This window comes from Cyanistes caeruleus, chromosome 1 (assembly GCF_971803275.1).
Source record: "Cyanistes caeruleus chromosome 1, bCyaCae1.hap1.1, whole genome shotgun sequence".
NCBI lineage: Eukaryota > Metazoa > Chordata > Aves > Passeriformes > Paridae > Cyanistes > Cyanistes caeruleus.
Window position 1 is genome coordinate 9,839,466 of NC_141701.1, and position 17,089 is coordinate 9,856,554.

A 17,089-nucleotide genomic window follows, 5' to 3' on the forward strand; every position below is an offset into this window, starting at 1 on the left:
TTTGTTCTCAGCGCACCTCTGCTTTTAGTTATATAAAATTATAACTACTTAAAACTAATGAAGTAAAGAGCACGAACAGAAGTGAATGATCAAATAGGTTTTCTTCACACTGAACTCTGAGATTTCAAATGGTGTTTAAAATTCAGTCAGAGCTGCAACTGCATTATCTTCTGTTCACTCAGTCCTTGATCGTGAATTGGAAGCGTTCATTATTTATCCACATCTGTCATTCATAAACCTGTTTATTATGAAAAGGATTAGACATTTCCCCCATACAAATCCCATTATTCCATTGGATTTGTAGTCATACCATCCTTCTCCTTTGAAAATGCTGCTCTCTGTTCCTTTAGTAACATTGAGCAGTTGCTGCCATTTAGATAGACATAGGACAAATTCCACATTTCAATGGTCCTTCATGAAGTAGCTGCACTCAGCCACACTGCTGTTCACCTCACCATCCACTTGCCCCAAGTAAAGCAGGGATAAAACCATAGAGGGCAATGAAACTCCTGAGGGTCCTTCCTTCCTCCCCAGCATGTGGTGGGGAAAATCAGACTCTCAGGAGTGTGGAGTTACTCTGGAAAACAGATAAACCACAGCTGGTGTCCCCTGCCTCACACTGGGGGCAAGACATGGTCCACAGACTGCAGGGGAATTAAATATTGGTAGGACAGTGATGTTTGTAGCAAGAGTGAGCAGAGGACAAAGAAACAGCACTGGTGATCAAAACTATGGCAGTCTTGGGAGTTGTCCTTAGAAAATGAGCTAACAGACAATTCTTTCAGGCAGGAAAATCAGGCCAACAAACCATGGCAGGTTTTTTTCATCTGGTGGGAGTTTTATGGTATGCACCTTTCCAAAGGCAGATATTTGGAAGGTAAGTATTAGAGAAAGCATCCTTTTGAAATGCAAATTTTCTGTGCAAATGTCCCCAGAGAGAGCATAGATCTGAGATATTAGTTGTTATTATTATTTATTATTGTTGTTGATACTGATATTATTATTGCTGTCATGTTACTCCTGGACCAAATGGGATGGCAACACACCGGAACAGGGAAAGATCTCTTAGTAGAAGTGCAAGGAAATATGGTCATTCTGGCAACAGTCTTGTTTTCCTTCATTCCATTGTCCTAGGATACTGCAGGAAACTACTAATAAATAGCCTGAGTTCAACTGCTTCTAGGCACTACTGCAGGCACTCAAAAGCTCCTGGTGATGCTACTCCCTGCATTTCCAAGCACACTTTTGGCTACAGGTCTGAGCTGGGCTCTGCTGCTCTGATCAGCCAGCTCTGTGCAGTCACCACAGCTTTCCCCAGCAAGGCAGCAGATGTCTCGTGGGACCAGAGCCATCTCTGCCATAAGTCACTTGGTTTCACTGAGGCAGGACTGCAGCTACACTCATCCCAGGGGTCTGGACCTTGACTGCTCCTCTGCATTGCCATATGCTCCACTGTAATTGTAAGCTGCAAAGCAAAAAACAAATATACAGCTTAAACAAGCCTGCTCTGTGTGGTGTTATTTCACTTAAGGATTAGGTGAATCAGCTTCACTGAAGAAGGCAATCTCTCACCATATGCCCACCCAGACCCCTGAGGGGTGCTGCAGGGCAGGAGGAAGGTGTGTGCTGTAAGGTGTGTGCTAGCTCTGTTGTTAATATAGTGTCCTTGATAATGCCTGGCTATAACAAATGGTACTTAGAGAAAAAAATCTATTTTTATACAAGCCCTCTTTAGGGAAATACCTGAAATCCAGCAAGGACTATCCTTAACTCTCAGAGAAAGAGTCTTGAACACCCATGTCAAAATTCCCACTGTAATCAGTGACACCAGAGCATCATCTTCAGACTCCTCTATTTCAATGATCAAATTCAGAGCAATGAAATCTTAAAAATCTAATTACATCAGCTCCAGATGTTTGCATCTCTGAGGCAGCACTTATTTACCTGAAGCTCTCCCTTCAAGAGAGGAGAGGCAATTAGCACAAGGAGTATCACGCACAGAGTCAGGCATATATATATTACTGAGCATCAAGTTGTGACACCTGAAATAGTGGGGCACCAGAAGACAAACAGACAAACACTGCATTTGCTTTTGAGACAGGAACACAGCAAAAAACTCCAACCAACATCAAACTAAAAAACCCCAAACCTTGTAATCAACAAGTAACAGCAGAAAATACCAAGAAAATATTATCAGTATGTCAGATGGTAAAATTGTAATACATCACAAGGAAGAAAAGGATAACCTATGTATCTACCATAAAGATAAGTGATACTGAGAGTTTCATAGGCAGAAGCTGTATTCTTTATGAAACCAATCAGAATAATGGGTCAAAAGGAGGCAGACAGACTGATGAACACAATGACTTCTTTCAGTGAACTTTTGCAGTTGCTTTTCATAGGCAATACAAGCATACCTCAGACTTTCAGATATGTGCTAACTCTCACTCATCTCCCCTGGCATAGAGTACGGCCTGACTTGGAGCTGTGTAAAGCTTCAAAGTATTATCTGAGGTGCAACTGTGATTCCACCACTTTTATAGATACACAGAGTGAAGTCTTGGTGGGAAACTAGTCAGATGTTCCCTCCATGAGGCAAAAGGAAGGGCAGAATCTTGATTCTCTCTCCCTAAAGTGGTGTTCTGCACAGTTAGCAGAAACAAAACGCTATTTATGTCTACTACTAGCAATGGCATATTTTATTCTGAATTCTTGAAGAAAACAGACCTCTAGAGTACTAAAGGGAAAATAAAAATAATAATCTCTTTGGAAGAAAGAGATGCTCCAAAATTGGAAAAATGTACGGGACATGTTGCTCTTATAGGAACCATTTATTTTGCATCTGCTCCCTTAACTTTCTCTCAAGCTCCAATTATGTATGAACACAGCTGTGTACATAAAAGGTAAATATCCACATGAGTCCAATGGCCCAAGAGTCATGTTTTAATTCTCTTTAATTTTGTTTTTCAACTCTTCATGCAGTTCTACTTACCTTATGGGCCTGACTTAAAAAACTCAGCTGGTGAAGGGACAGAAGGTCTTTCTGCAACTAGCACAATAATTTTTATTGTCTCAGGATATATCCCAAATACATCCAAAAGCTTTCAGATATAGAAGATTAGTATTAAATGAATTTGGTTCATTACAGCTAGAAAAGATTTTTTTCCCCATCAGAATGTCCCAATAAGTACATTATACTTAGTTGACTGTAAGAGACTCACTGAATTATTTCACATAACAGAATCACAAAAACACAGTAGGTATGAAAACAGTACACAAATGGCACTGATCTTTGTCTCATTTACTTTAGTTTCATACCACTTCAGTTTCACTTTTCCAGTTTTTTATCTAATATAAATCAATAGGTTTCTACTGCAACCAACAGCCCCAGAGTGATTTCATCGATCAAGGATTAGATCTATTGGGTTCAGTGAAACTACTGCTGTTTGTGCCATAGTAAATAGGTAAACACTCAGGTTTCATATTTCATATTTTATTATATTTGTCCTTAAGAAAAAATATTACTAAGTATATATGAAAAATATTTCAGAGAAGTAGGAATGGACAAATGCAGAACATTCAAGGATTTCCTAATCAGGAAGATAAATATATTTTATTATGTACAATAATTAGCACTAAAAAAATCCTCAGCACTTCCAGGGTACTGCTCACACAGCAGCTTGGTTATAGCTATTTTTTGTATCTTTCTTTTTCCAATGCCCCAGAAGGTTTGGATCATATTTTGTTGCATAAAGATGAAAAAATTAATTTAGATTAAATGTGTCAACAGAGGGTAGTTCCATCAGTGAAGTGCAGTTGTCTTGTCTGAGCCTCTACAAGATTTCCAGCAGAGAAATGCCCATTTGCTCGCTTTCCTGCTCCACTCAGTGGAGCTCTGTAGGGTAGAGATAATTTTCTCGTGCCTCGGTATTGCTTTGATTCTGAAAGGCACAGGCATGGATTAAGGAAATGCCCCAGCTGAGCAGCTGTTATTTGTGAATGTATCCTCAGGCTAATCATATAGCTAAAGCTCTAATAAAGCAGTGAAACTAGAGCCTCAGTGCTGGCAGGGCATTTTTTGGCATGAGTTGCAACTCATCTTAACCAGAAAGGTAAAATGGTAAAAAAACTGAGAGGGTATTTATTTTAAAGCTGTAAGACGTTGTTGTTAATGAACCAGACTGTGAACCTCTTACTAACACTTTGACAAAAAAAAAATAACGACAGAACAACCCCCAAAAGGCTGAAATTTCAGGTGCTTTGGTGATCATCCAGGAGAGGTATTTTTCTGTTAAGGTTTGAGGTAAATCCATCTTTGAAACAGCAGCAATAGTCTGAAAAGTGTGTGTTCAGAAATAGTACTGATTTTAAAGGTCTGCTCCCCATGTTCAAGGACCAAACAACTTTCAACTTTGGAATTTCTGTACCTACCAGTTCAGGGGAAATAACCCAAAAAAAAAAAGCCAATAAAACAACCCCTCTTAATTTGTAAAGTGACAATATTTGATCATATATCATCAGGAGCTCAAAATTCCCAACATCACCTTTCCAAACAGTGCTTTTTGATCTCCACATCAAAAAGCTGAAAATTTATCTTGTCTTCCCCCAATACCTTTCTACTTATAACTCAGGAGGAAGTAAAATTTTTTTGAATTTGTGGAACAAAACCTGACAAGCCCCAATGAACTAACATGAAGCATTTACAGATTTTCATGATAAAAATAAAATAAAAAATGTCAGAGATTTCTAATTTTTTCTCTTTCCAAGATGAAGAAAAAAAATGAAAAAGGAAACAAGAATGGAATTTATATGTTTTAGAAATTCCATAAACAGGCACTACCGCCTGTTTATTCAGTGGCTGCAGAGATCTGCCAGGAGGAAGAAGGTTGGGGTTAAGTTCCCACTTCCCTCCAAGAGATCAGAACCTAAAGGAGGTTACTCTATTGCACAGGGGAGTAGTCTTCTGGGAAATACTTTGTGTTTTGCTTTTTTTTTCCCCTGTAGATCTTGTTCTACTCTATATAGAATATTGAAATATTCATTAGGCCAGAGAGAACAACTCTATATCATGATGTTTAGGCCCTGCAGTGGAGAGACACAACATCACTCTCATGAATATTTCAATATTATAAACAAAGTAGAACATACTCTATCAGAGGCATTGAAAAAAGATTTCCTCTGTCTCCATCCTGCACTGGGGGGATACCAAACAGTCTGGTACTTGGGGGATGTTCCTGGGAAATTAAGGTGGGCTCAGATCTCGTCTGGCAGATGAGGAAACTAAAGCCTTCTTTTTTGCATTTTAAATGAGTCCCTGCCAGATGAACTATTGAAAGACAGGAGACAGGTGGCTTTTTAATCAACTAATCTATCTTTATGTATCTCCTTTTCTGCCTCTCACCTTCAAGAATGACAAGCTCATCCTGACTTTTAGAGCAGTTCTAAACCCACTGAAATGCTACTTTTGGGCAAAACACTTAACAAACAAAACTTACTCAAATCTGAGCATATTTAATGATATTTATGTTTTTCACAGCTTTAAGCTGATCTTTAGGATTATACAAACCATGTCCAGGTTTCTTTCTACATCTCATACTTGGACAATTCTGATTTGTCTCTGATTTGGTGGAAAAGTAGATGGATAGGTTGGAGGGAAGGAAAAGGATGCATAGGAATCTAAGTACATCTCACTGTAATTAAAAAAAAAAAGAGATCTGTTAGAACTGACATTTGTGAAAAATACTGATCTGATTTCTATGTTACAGATTTAAAGCTAAAAACTGAAAGTTACTAGAAGCTGTGCTAGACTGTCCATGATTTTGTCCATGATTATTAAAATCATAGGATTGGTAGCTAAAGTTAAATTCAAGCGAAATGCATAAAAAAAATGTCCTAACCACTATTACATTTCTGTCACATAAAAAAAAAAAAAACAAAACAACAAAAAACAAACAAAAAAAAAATCATCACTCTCTGTTGAGCAATGTTCCCTGATTTAAGTGTGAGTCCACTCTGGAGGCACAGCACAGTATTTCTTCACATGCTATATGGAATGCAGTCCTCCTTTCCTACCTAAAAGCTGGGCTGAGGGAGAAGAATTTAGGCCAACCATTTAATTTTATTGTGAATTTTGCTCTTATGGCTATACATTATAACATGGGGGCATGGATAAAGTCAGGGAAGAACTAGAGCAGATGAGCCTTTGGATTTTCAAAGCTTTAACTTCCCAGGCTCTGAATGATAGGCATGCTTAGGTCAGAATAAAATTTCTTTTGTCATCTTCAGAGCCAGGAATATCCTTTTAGCTGGCTGAGAAAAATAATGTTTGGAAAACCTCAGTGTGATATTATATTGCTTCTATTATTTATTTTGCCTGAATTTGTTCTGTAGCAAGCATTCTGGAAGTAATGCAAGTAAAATAACTCATGAAGAAATGACATAAATGCAGTGAACTGTCACTGCATATAGCTTCAAGAAACACTTTCCACGTACATCCACCTAGTTTTCTTCAGTGCAGTTGTCACAGGAGAGTTTGCTAAGGATCCTACATGATGGAAATTTCAAACACATCTTCCTACTGCAGGTTATTCACCAAGAAGAATCCCTAGGCTCCTGAACACCCAGGGAATCATTGATGTTCTGGGAGACAGGCTGTCACACAGAGGCAATGAGCTTGTGTGTGTGGTTTTGCTCCTCACAGACACACACTGATTCAGGCTACATCTGCATCCACAAGTGCACCAGGAGCAACAGATTATCCTATTGCAAATTGCAACCATCACAAAGCCATTTGTGCTAAGGACAGCAGCACAAACATGTGACTCATGGGGTTGTGCTTCAGGACAGCTCTGATCTTGTCCTCAGTACAGAACTTCTCTCAGCTGCAGGAGCACATTGGTGCTTGGTTGCCTGCAACATTTGGCTGGATCTGGCTCATGAGCTCAAACAGTGCAAACCAAAACTGGAGAGTGGGGACAATTAGGAGAGTAAAAGGCACAAAGCTTTTAAATAAAACCATGCCTATTCCTTACTTCAAGCCCATCATGTCTACACTGTTTTCTCACAAGCCACATGCTCCATGGAAACCTTCAAGCCTCTTTCTCAGAACAGTGGACAAAAGCAAAGACTTCTCCAAGCCACCAAAGGCAGGACCACAGAGGGCATTACAGCCCAGGTGCAGCTCCCATGGCAGCTGTGATCCCTCCTGGATGCCTCTGTGATGACAGTGGTACAGGCTCTAGCAAAACAGCTCCCACTCTGGAGTCACTTAATCACTTTGAAGAAGCAATTTAGATAATCTGCTGGGACTACACAGGTACATGGAGCTGGGGGCTCAGCCATCCAGACTGGCCAGAGATGTCAGGATGAATCCCAAATCCAACCTGTGTGCATTGAAAGAGAAGATATTAAAATTTAAGCATATTACAATGACCTGAGAGCTGTGCAGTGGTAGACAGGTGGTGACAGTAGATATAAAACTGAGATCTTTACTTATTTGGTGGTTGTGCTGAAGGACCCAGTTCATACACTGGCAAACACCTCACTCTTTTCAATGCCTAAATTGAGGACATGGGACAGTCAGAGCATTAAAACAATACCCAGAAAACCTCATTTTATGTGGCTAGAAAATCCTTAGGAAAATTCAGATGGCTTTGGTAAACCAAAACCTTTTACCAGCTTCACTGGAGGTTTTAACACATCTGGTTTTATACCCATACACAAAGATAAAACTCCACAATGCTCAAATTTTCCATGTCAAGACAAAAATTCACCCACTTTTCCCTCTGCAGTTGTAGCCCAGCCATGGGAAGTGCACTCTTCCATTACTCAGGTGTTATCAGAACCAGATCCCACAACTGTTTGATTCAACATTTAAACTCAGCTTTGTAAAAAAGCTACAAAGGAATAACATTACTTGAATCTCTCAGTTATAAAAGCAAATTGTCCTAAAAATGCCTTTTGGAGATGGGGCCTACATCTTGGCAGGCTCCACAGGATTGCAGCACATTACAATAGTTCCTCAGCATAAATAAAAATAATCTAGATGGTTTTTTGGTGTCTGCACATTTCACATAGCAGGGATCAGACCCAACTGTTCTCCTGATGACAGTGTCATATAAATATTAAATATTAATAGCACTGTTACTGTTAATTTGGCAAAATGCGATACTGTGTAAAACAAACTTTGTCTCTTTTGGCTGTGCTGCAACAAGGATAACACATGTTCCCAACATTTCTAGCTGGACAGCTTTCTTTTACAAATGTTTGCTTTTCTTAAATTAACATACATGAGTGGGTTGGGGAAGGGGGGAGATGGTGGGGTGGTGTTGCTGTTACCTGAAGTCTTTCAACCCCCTTTTTTGTGAGTCACATTTACACCTACTGGAAATCTGGGCTTAGGTGACACTTGTCTCTAATTCAGAAACAGTCTCTTATTCATCAGATAAAACCAGGAAAAGCTGTCTAAAAACATTCCAGCCTTTGACTTTTGTAGGTTTTTGTGCAGTTCCTGTCATAAATGTAGGTCAGAGACTGAAGGTAATGGCTGGAGCAATTAAGTGCTCTATTTGACACAATTGCAGATCAAATAAAATACTTGAGAGTTTAACCATTATATGCACACATTTATTCATATGCTTTCTATGTGCTGTAAATAGGAAATATTTACTTTCATGCAATCTGGAGACACAGTATCAACAGTGAGAAATAATCCTCATGAATATGGCTATCAGAATATTTGCCAGCATCTTCTCTTCGTTAGCATTAAAAAAAATGTTTCTACCTTACCCCTTTAACAATGTACTTAAATCTTGAAAGGTGAAGTAAAGACTGGAAGAAGTCTGAAGGAGGTATCCCTAACACTCTCTAAGGCCATGTGGTAGGTATGAATTGCTGTTAGATATTTCTGCTACTAAGAGCTTGCACACAGCTCTCAGCAGCAGAGCTGTGGAAGTCTAAATGTTATTAATTCAACACAGCACAAAAAGATGAGGTTTTGTTGGCCATTTCATTTTGAGTGGGGAGAAAAGGAGAAATAAACAGGAAAATGCAGGGAGAGCTGAGACCTCTAGAGAGAAAATACCACAACATTATGAGGAAGCACAAGCATGAAGAGAGCAAAAGCTGGTAATGACTGTTTCCAGAGCTGGCTGTTGAGTACTGCTGAGAAGATTGTGAAAAAGTCCTTCACTCTCTCACTGGGGAAAAGGGAAGAAGCAACAGTGTTTGTGGAGACAGGTGGAGGATTAATCAGCTGAGACAATGCTCTGGCACCTTGTAAACACGATGAGACAGATGCAACTGCCCAAACTGGGTGCCCCATGAGACACCTAGGAACAGCAACTGGAGTGCAGGCAGCCATCCAAGGGCATCTCAAGTAGCCCCAGATACTTCCCTGGCAGTGGGATAGCCAGTCTGGTGTGCCTGCATGTGAGGTAGATGGATAAAGAGGTTGTGCAGGCTGGCATGTCCAGTGTTATTTTAGGTTCTGTGAAGTATCTGCCTTTTAGTACCCTGGAGGTTTTTCCAACCTAAATTGTTATGATTTGATGACTCTATGCTCTCTGATGCTGTCTGTGATACTGTGATATGACATGGTTTAGTGGGCATGGTGGTATTCAATCAAGGCTGGATTGATGGTCTTGGAGGTCTTTTCCAGCCTTAGTGATTCTGCGATGCCACACTGGCCAATCCACTGCAGAAGTGCCATGTATCATCGGGGTCTCAAAAGCCACTGAACTTGTTTTAAACAGCAATGTTCCCCACCTTTGTCACTACAGGCAATCTGAATTTCAAAGGAGCTTCTCAGCCATTCTGTCTCAAAGTTGGCCCTGAAAATTGGCCTGTTGGGTTCTTCTTTCAGGTCTCTGGACTACACAATAATGTTACCTTAAACATCTCATGCATGTGTAGACTCCTCCAGGTAATGTACCTTTAAGTCTTTAACTCTGGAGATGAAGTCATGCTGAGAAAACAGACATTTGGAGAAATTAATCTAAACCTGGGGCAGTTCTTGGAATATTTGAGTGCTGCTGATCCGCTGAAGGGAGAGGACCAGACAGCAGAAGTCACGACGTCAGCAATGATAGGCTACAGTGATAGCTATTTGAGAAACACAACACAGCCTGGGTCAATTGGATTGCCTGATGTGGGCTCATGCTCCCTGGAAAAGCAGCCAGCCACGCTCCCAGCCCGCCCACCACGGGGCTGCAGGATCAACAACTGATTCATTCCCATGCAAACAGCATGGTCAGCTGCAGAGCTCATCCCACCAACAATAAACATCAGCACAAGGCTGTGAAAATGGAGCTATGTGTCTTTGAGACTCAAAAAGCCATGCAAATATGCTAAAACCATCAGATGAATACAAAGCCTCAGTAAGAAACTCTTACAAAAAGCATTGCCAGGGGTTTATAGGGCCCAGCACGAGGCAGGACAATGCAGACCCTGATCTGGTAAAGCAGAGACAGTGAATGTCCTCAGGGTGAGACAGCAGCCACGGCAGGTCACCTCTCTAATGGACAGGAGCACAAGACAAGGAACTGAGGCTATAAATAAGCTTCTCTTCAGCCAATGAGCCGTGAGAAATGCACCGTGTAGTCACTGAGGAAGGAAGCTACAAGGCTGCAAAGAAAATGGATTGTTACATCTCTGGAAACTAGCACAGACTGCCTCTAACAGCAGTGAAAGCCTGGCAGACACTTGGGTATCTGCACTCACCCAAAACCACAGAACAGAATCACAGCAAAAAAAAAGTGTCACTGCTGATTACCAGTGAGTGAAGCCAGAGCACTTGGGCTGTTCAAGGCAAAACTGTCTGCTGATGATTGCATCAAGACGAGTCTTAGGGGAAGTGCCGTGGATAATGAATTTCCCTGGGCTTGTGTTTTAGTCTCAGCGAGCCACAGGAAAGGTCTGGTCAATGTTGAATCACTAATGGAAGCCCTACCAGCAGCATTTACACAAGTTTTTTAGAGTGCAGTCAAGAGTTTGCTGGATTAGAGGAAAGTCTGAGCACATGGCTATAATCTATTAACATGGCTATCATCTGATGGGACAAATATACAAACAGTTGGCATTTGGAAATTACATGGCTGGCCAAATGACAGGGAGTAATCCCACTGAATGCCCAGAAATACACAGAAAGAGAAGAGCATGCAAAGAAAGTATCCCATCTATCAGATTCCAGCCAGGTTCTTGGGAAAGATCAAAACAAATTTAAGAGGGGAATTGCCTCATGAGAGAGAACTTTCTCAGCTTCTAGTAGGTGGACATTTTGGAAGCCATTCAGGCAAAACTCCAGTGGGGAAACACAAAACACATTTTGCAAGATATGACATAACCAGGTCCCACACTCAGACAATCGAGCACATGACACAGTAGCAGAGTTCAAGTGACTCAGCACTCCAGGAGAATTTTAATACAAAACCTCTTCCCCTGGGTACACACAAAGCAATAGAAAAACCAGATCAGCACTAAATAGCCTGAGCTAAACATTCATCTGGACAAAAGAACAATCATGCAGGCAAATCTGGCAGGCTTATATGAAACAGCAACAGGCTTGGGACAGCAGATGAAATGAAACCAGTAGCAATAGAAGACTAATGGCAGGGAGCTGGAGCCCATGTAGAACAGAGGCCAGAGCCAGGAAAGCAGTGCAGGGCACCCAGCAACCAGCTGAGTCAGAGGAGATGGGAGGTATGAGAGGAGAAGGCTGAAGAAGGGATGTGCTGAGCTGCCTGGTACAGCAGAGACACAAATCCTGCACTGGCAGGAGGCACATGCTGCTAGTGGCAGTCTTCTTCTTCAGACACCTGTACATGAGAAGGGCTACATGACTTAGTAGGTCACTGCAAATTGGCTGCAAAAGGAATAACCGTATATCTCAAACTTCAAGTTAGAAAATGTTTTAAAAATTAAAGAAAAAAAAGTTTGAAAATGGAGTGGGTAGTTCAGTATCTGTCATAAAGCCAAAAGGAGAAGCACGGGTCACAAGAGCATGTTTTTTGAAAGGGTCACTGGAGGAGGCAGGCTGGGTGCACATGGCTGGGGAGCTGGGCCAGAGACAGGAAGATAAAACCCTTTTGGGACATCTGAGAAGGTCAAACAGAAACATAAACCTGAAGCTCAGATCCCTTTTTCTTTTTTCCCTTCCCACATTTCCCTCCTAGGTCTTGCATATTGTGCTGTCCCTCTGAGTGCACCCACAAACTCTGTGGGTCAGGACACCAAGGACACATCGCATATTGCGCTGGGAATGCTGCAGTCTCTCTTCTGCTACTAAAAGCCTCAGCAATACATTCTTTTTTGCATTTCTTCTGCTTCACACTGTGCAGGGACACATCAGCACAGTTCCTCTTAATCCCCTTTTGCTCAAACATCCCCTCTTGCTCAGGCACATTTAACTGCTTATTAGGCCACCACTGCCTTAAGGTCAATGGTGATTATGTCGTCCAAAATTTCTGAGTGTTTCTTTCCTATTGACTAACCACATCATACAACAGACTAATTAACCCACCAGGTTCTCATTAAGTGGTATTCCTTTGCTCTCCTCCAGGACCACCAGCTGTGCTGCAGATTTCCTCTGAGTTTTGGAAAATAACAAGATTCTTTATTAGAAATGGATTTTTTTTTCCTTCAGCGTGTCACAGGCCCACGGTCAGGTTTAAAATAGCAGCCCCCAGACTCTGGGGCTTGGGTCAGGATTTAGATAGACTCCTGCAGGGGATGGGGTTGATGTTTCATCAGTTCTTTGGGGAGTGAAGGAAGGATCCCATCACGAGGAGACCTGGATTTCTACCGTATGCCCATTTTGGAGAAAAAAAAAACATGTTTTATTCTTTCACAGACCATGATACATTGGATACTGCTGCTTAGGGTCACAGCAGATCTGCAGCTGATGTGTTCTCCAGCTCTTGGGCAGCTCTTCTGCCACTTCAGAGCCCATGTTCACCAACTCATTTGTTTTCCAGAGGAAAAACTAGAATACTGACACCAAAACAGAGAAGGTGCTGAGCTGAAAACAGTCTCAATTTACTCATCCTTTGGGTGGTTAACAGCTTCAGGCACTACCCAGGATGTAGCAATTCCTACATCTGGTTTGTGCACCCATTCCTCACATACCACCTGCCTGGAGTTCCTGCCTGGTGAAGGAGCATCTCTCACCTCTGTCAGAATCCTGCCCAGCCTGGGAATTCACTCCAAACTTCAGGCAGCACAAAACACCAGGGTACCAAAGTCCTCCAGTCTGGCAGGCCAAAATGTTTGATCCTCATACTTATGTTGGTGGTGAACAAATTAGACATCAGTGTGTGGGCAAATGCCTCAGCTCTGAACAGGCTTTAAAAACTGAAGGAAAAAAAAAATCTTATCCAAAGAAAATGGCCCATTTTGTTGTATCTCAATAACTTCCAAGTCAGTGTGGACAGTGTCTCTGGTATTGCTTCCAACCAGAAGAAGAGAGGAGGTGTCCTAATTTCTCCATCAATGCCTGTAATTTGAGGGATGTTAAGATTATAAAGGAATGCTTATTTATCATTTAAAATACCACTGATATGCATGTGTAATGAAAATTTATGTTAATTTGTATTAAATGAAATAAAATGTCTATCATTGATAAAAATTTTATTGGCCTGTTGTAAGTAAAAGAAAGATTTTTTTTTTAACTAAATTAGGCATAGACATAGATATTCCATTTCATGAGACTCAGCAGCCAGTTCCTATTTTGAAATGAATGAAAAAAGCAAGACTTCAAAACTTTTCATTAAGACACAGGTAAAAAATTATTTCATTTTGATGTGTTTCCTAAACCAAACCACTTTGAAGTATTTATTTAAAATTTAATGTTACTTAGCTGTTTATGAAAATAAAACTTTACAAATAAGTTGTTTTGACTAAAATAATTCTCAGCATGTTTTCATTCATGCTTTATTTAGTCTGATTTTTTCAATATGTTACATGTGTAAATTAACTATTACCTTTTTTTATTAGAAAAGGTGGGGGTGTGTTTTTGCATTTGGGCCATAGAAAATAAAGGCATACTGGAAGATTGCAAGGCCACTTTTATCTCAAATAAAATGTTTTCCTCCCATAGAAAATTTTAATTTTTAAAGTTTCTAATTTCTTAATTAAACTGTGCAAAAAGGAAATACAAGGTATAAAATATTCATAAGGAAGAAAATCAATATATAGCTAAAAGGCTGTATATTACATGAAGTACATTAGAGCATATCGATTTTATGAAGTTGTCTTTCAACTGCTAATTACACATTCATTACAGGATTATAAATCTTAATAAAGTGATTGAGTCAATGTACTAGAAGAAAGAAATCTTTTCAAGTCCATGATTTGCAAGACCAGACTGTGGTTTCCAGCCTCACATCTGGACAGGTCTGCTGTGGGAACAGGACGTCAGGCCGTGGAAGATCTTTGTGTGAAGTCAGGAGCAGCCTGATGGGGCTTCTCCCTGCCTGTTCTCATGGGGGGATTTTCCCCTCGAGATGCAGGGATGGAGCTGTCTGGAGATGGGCCAAGATGCAGAGGGATACAGCTCAGCAGCAGCCCATGGATCTGACCTAATACGTGCAAGAGGAAGCAGCTTCCTGAACACTCAGCCTCTGACTAAAAAAGCTTTTTTAACAGGCACTTCAGGTTGCTTGGGAATATTTCCTGTTGTTACAAAATCCCTAGACAATCAGAACTCAGTTGTCTGCAAACCATATTGTGCAATGGAAACTGTCAATTTTGAGAGAGACAAATGCACAAATCCTAAGTGTACATCCTTAATCAAATTCTGGTTTTAATCTGGCCTTCCCAAAAAGCACAGCATCATGCCCTACTTGGTGATGAAAGATCAAAATGACAGGATTTGATCCTGCAAAAAATACCACTGTGAGCCATGGAAGTGTGGAGCACAAGGGACAAGATGGGCAGGTTCAAGAAGTTTAGATGAGAACCTTCTTGCTCAGATGACTCTGACTTGTGCACAGGTAATGGGATCCCTGTGCACAGTTAATGCAAGAAATTGTGGATTACATAAAAATATAGTAAAAAGTAAGGCCTGCTTAAGGGAAGCACAAGCTATTCCACTTAGACGCCAGAGCAGTGGTCCAGGGAAAGCTTAAAGCAGTAGTTTCCTTATGCATAAATTACAGTGGCTCACTTGTGCACCCTAAAAGCCACATTTAACCCAACTGGTGAACCCTGCCCAGCCCTGATTTATAGCATGTTCTGTTTTACAAAACCTACTTAGCCAACATATGGGAACAAGGATGGGGGAGGAGACACGAACATCTGCTTTCCTTGTCCTGGGCTTGCACTATTGCTGCGTACAGCTTTTCGCTCTGGAAGACTTTCAAGTCTGAAAGAGTCACCAACCACTTGGATGCAAGAGTGTGCTCTGATGTTGCTGCTGTCTGTCTTCCTGCTGTGACTAACTCGGGATTTTTCTGGTTTTGTCAGAGTGCTGACGTGCCTGGCAGTTTGCTTGCAGTCTTCACTGGCAGGGCCAGGGGCCAGGGTCTCCACACCCCACACCCAGCAGCCACCTCGTGCTCATGGTCATCGATGTTACCAGTGAAACAGCTGCTTCTTATTAAAGATTTCCAATAAGGGGACTTGATAAATGACTCGGTTTGTCTCAATCTATACCACTGCTGTCACTTTCTATGTACATTCCAGGGATGGGAGCATTATTTTTAAGAAAGACCAGCATTTCCATTTTGGAGGCAGCAGAGAGGGAGGGGAGACAGCCAGATGTGGCATTTGGCTTCGGAATGCGCCAGGGCTTGGATCCAGCAGACAGAGCAGAGGTATGGCTCTGGTATGGTTGTGCTGTGCAGACTGGCTGGCTTCTGACAAAAATAAGATGTCTCCTCAAGAAATTGGCACAACTCTTATGAAATGCAGTCCCTCAAGCCTCTACTGCTCTGGGATAAAAGGGCTTGAAGTGCTCTTTCTAGTCCTTATGGTTACTTCTGTGAGCTCCTATCCCCATAATTTGTTTGAAGTGTGGCAGGAACTTGACCCTTCCCTTGACAGAAACCTTGTAAGTGGAGAAATTTCTGCTTGTCTGAAACTCCTGGCTGCTCCTGGTCAGAATAATGTGTAATCAGCAACTGCACAGAAGCAATTCCTGTGCCTGTATTTTAGGCAGAGAGCTTTCCTCAGCCTCTCTGCATACACCACCTCTCTCCATCAAATTTTCTTGCTCCCTGCTGAACACCCAGCAGCACATAAAGCCTTGGAGTGGGGACTGAGGGAACTGTTCTGCTTTGCTTTATTACCACAATAATCAGTTATGAAATCAGGCACAAGGGTAACCATTCTGTGTAAAATCACCATAAAGATGGCCAGGTAAGTTGTGTTTGAAGATGCCAAGAACATGGCTGACTTGAAGGAAAGAAAATGGAAAGAAAAGGTTCTGTTGTTGCCACAGGGCCAGGTCCTGCCACTCACACATCTGGCCCTTTGAAATCACTGCAGCATTAAAGATGCAGTGGCTGATCTGGCTGGCTGGTAGGTGATGAAGCAAGCTGGGGCCCAGAAATAACCTTAAGCAGGGGAGGAAATGCAGCCCAGGGCCAGTGGATCTCTCAAGATCCATTTGCAGGCTGCACAGGATTCTTGAAGAGACACCCAGCAAGAAGCAGCAGCCTGTGAACTGGAACAGATTAGTCAGGTGCCACTTGCCCCATGCAAACAAATTCCTTTCTAGTTGCACTTCCTTGGGACAGAAGACCTGCTCCCAAAGCAGTGACCTTGGCCTCTGAGCACCACTGGAAAACAGGAGAACCATAAACTGGAAAATGTGTCAGAAAGCAGCTGCATGTACCCCCCAAAGCAGCCCCTGCTCCCACTCAGGTAAGCACAGGCTTGTCTGCAGCTCAAAACTATCAAAAGTCACCACTTTGACTGAGTATCTCTGAAATCAGTGCTATTTTTTGTCTCCATTACATTTCTCCCCTCTTCATTCTCAAACTTTCTGGGTCACACAATGATAAAGGATGTAATTTTGGTTGTCATGCATGTTTCCTCTTAGTGCCACAGCTGAAAAGTTGAACCAGATGCTGCCTTGTCCGTGGCTTTGTCA

General features: G+C 41.5%; 1 long non-coding RNA gene across 1 annotated transcript in view; it reads right to left on the reverse strand.

The window, feature by feature from the left end:
• Positions 1-1,333: 1,333 nt before the first annotated feature.
• The window catches only part of LOC147655294 (uncharacterized), a 59,607-nt gene continuing 43,851 nt past the window's right edge, over positions 1,334-17,089 (reverse strand). The window contains exon 3 of the long non-coding RNA XR_015278668.1: positions 1,334-1,465. This is a non-coding gene — a long non-coding RNA (uncharacterized LOC147655294). The remainder of the gene's footprint in view (positions 1,466-17,089) is intronic.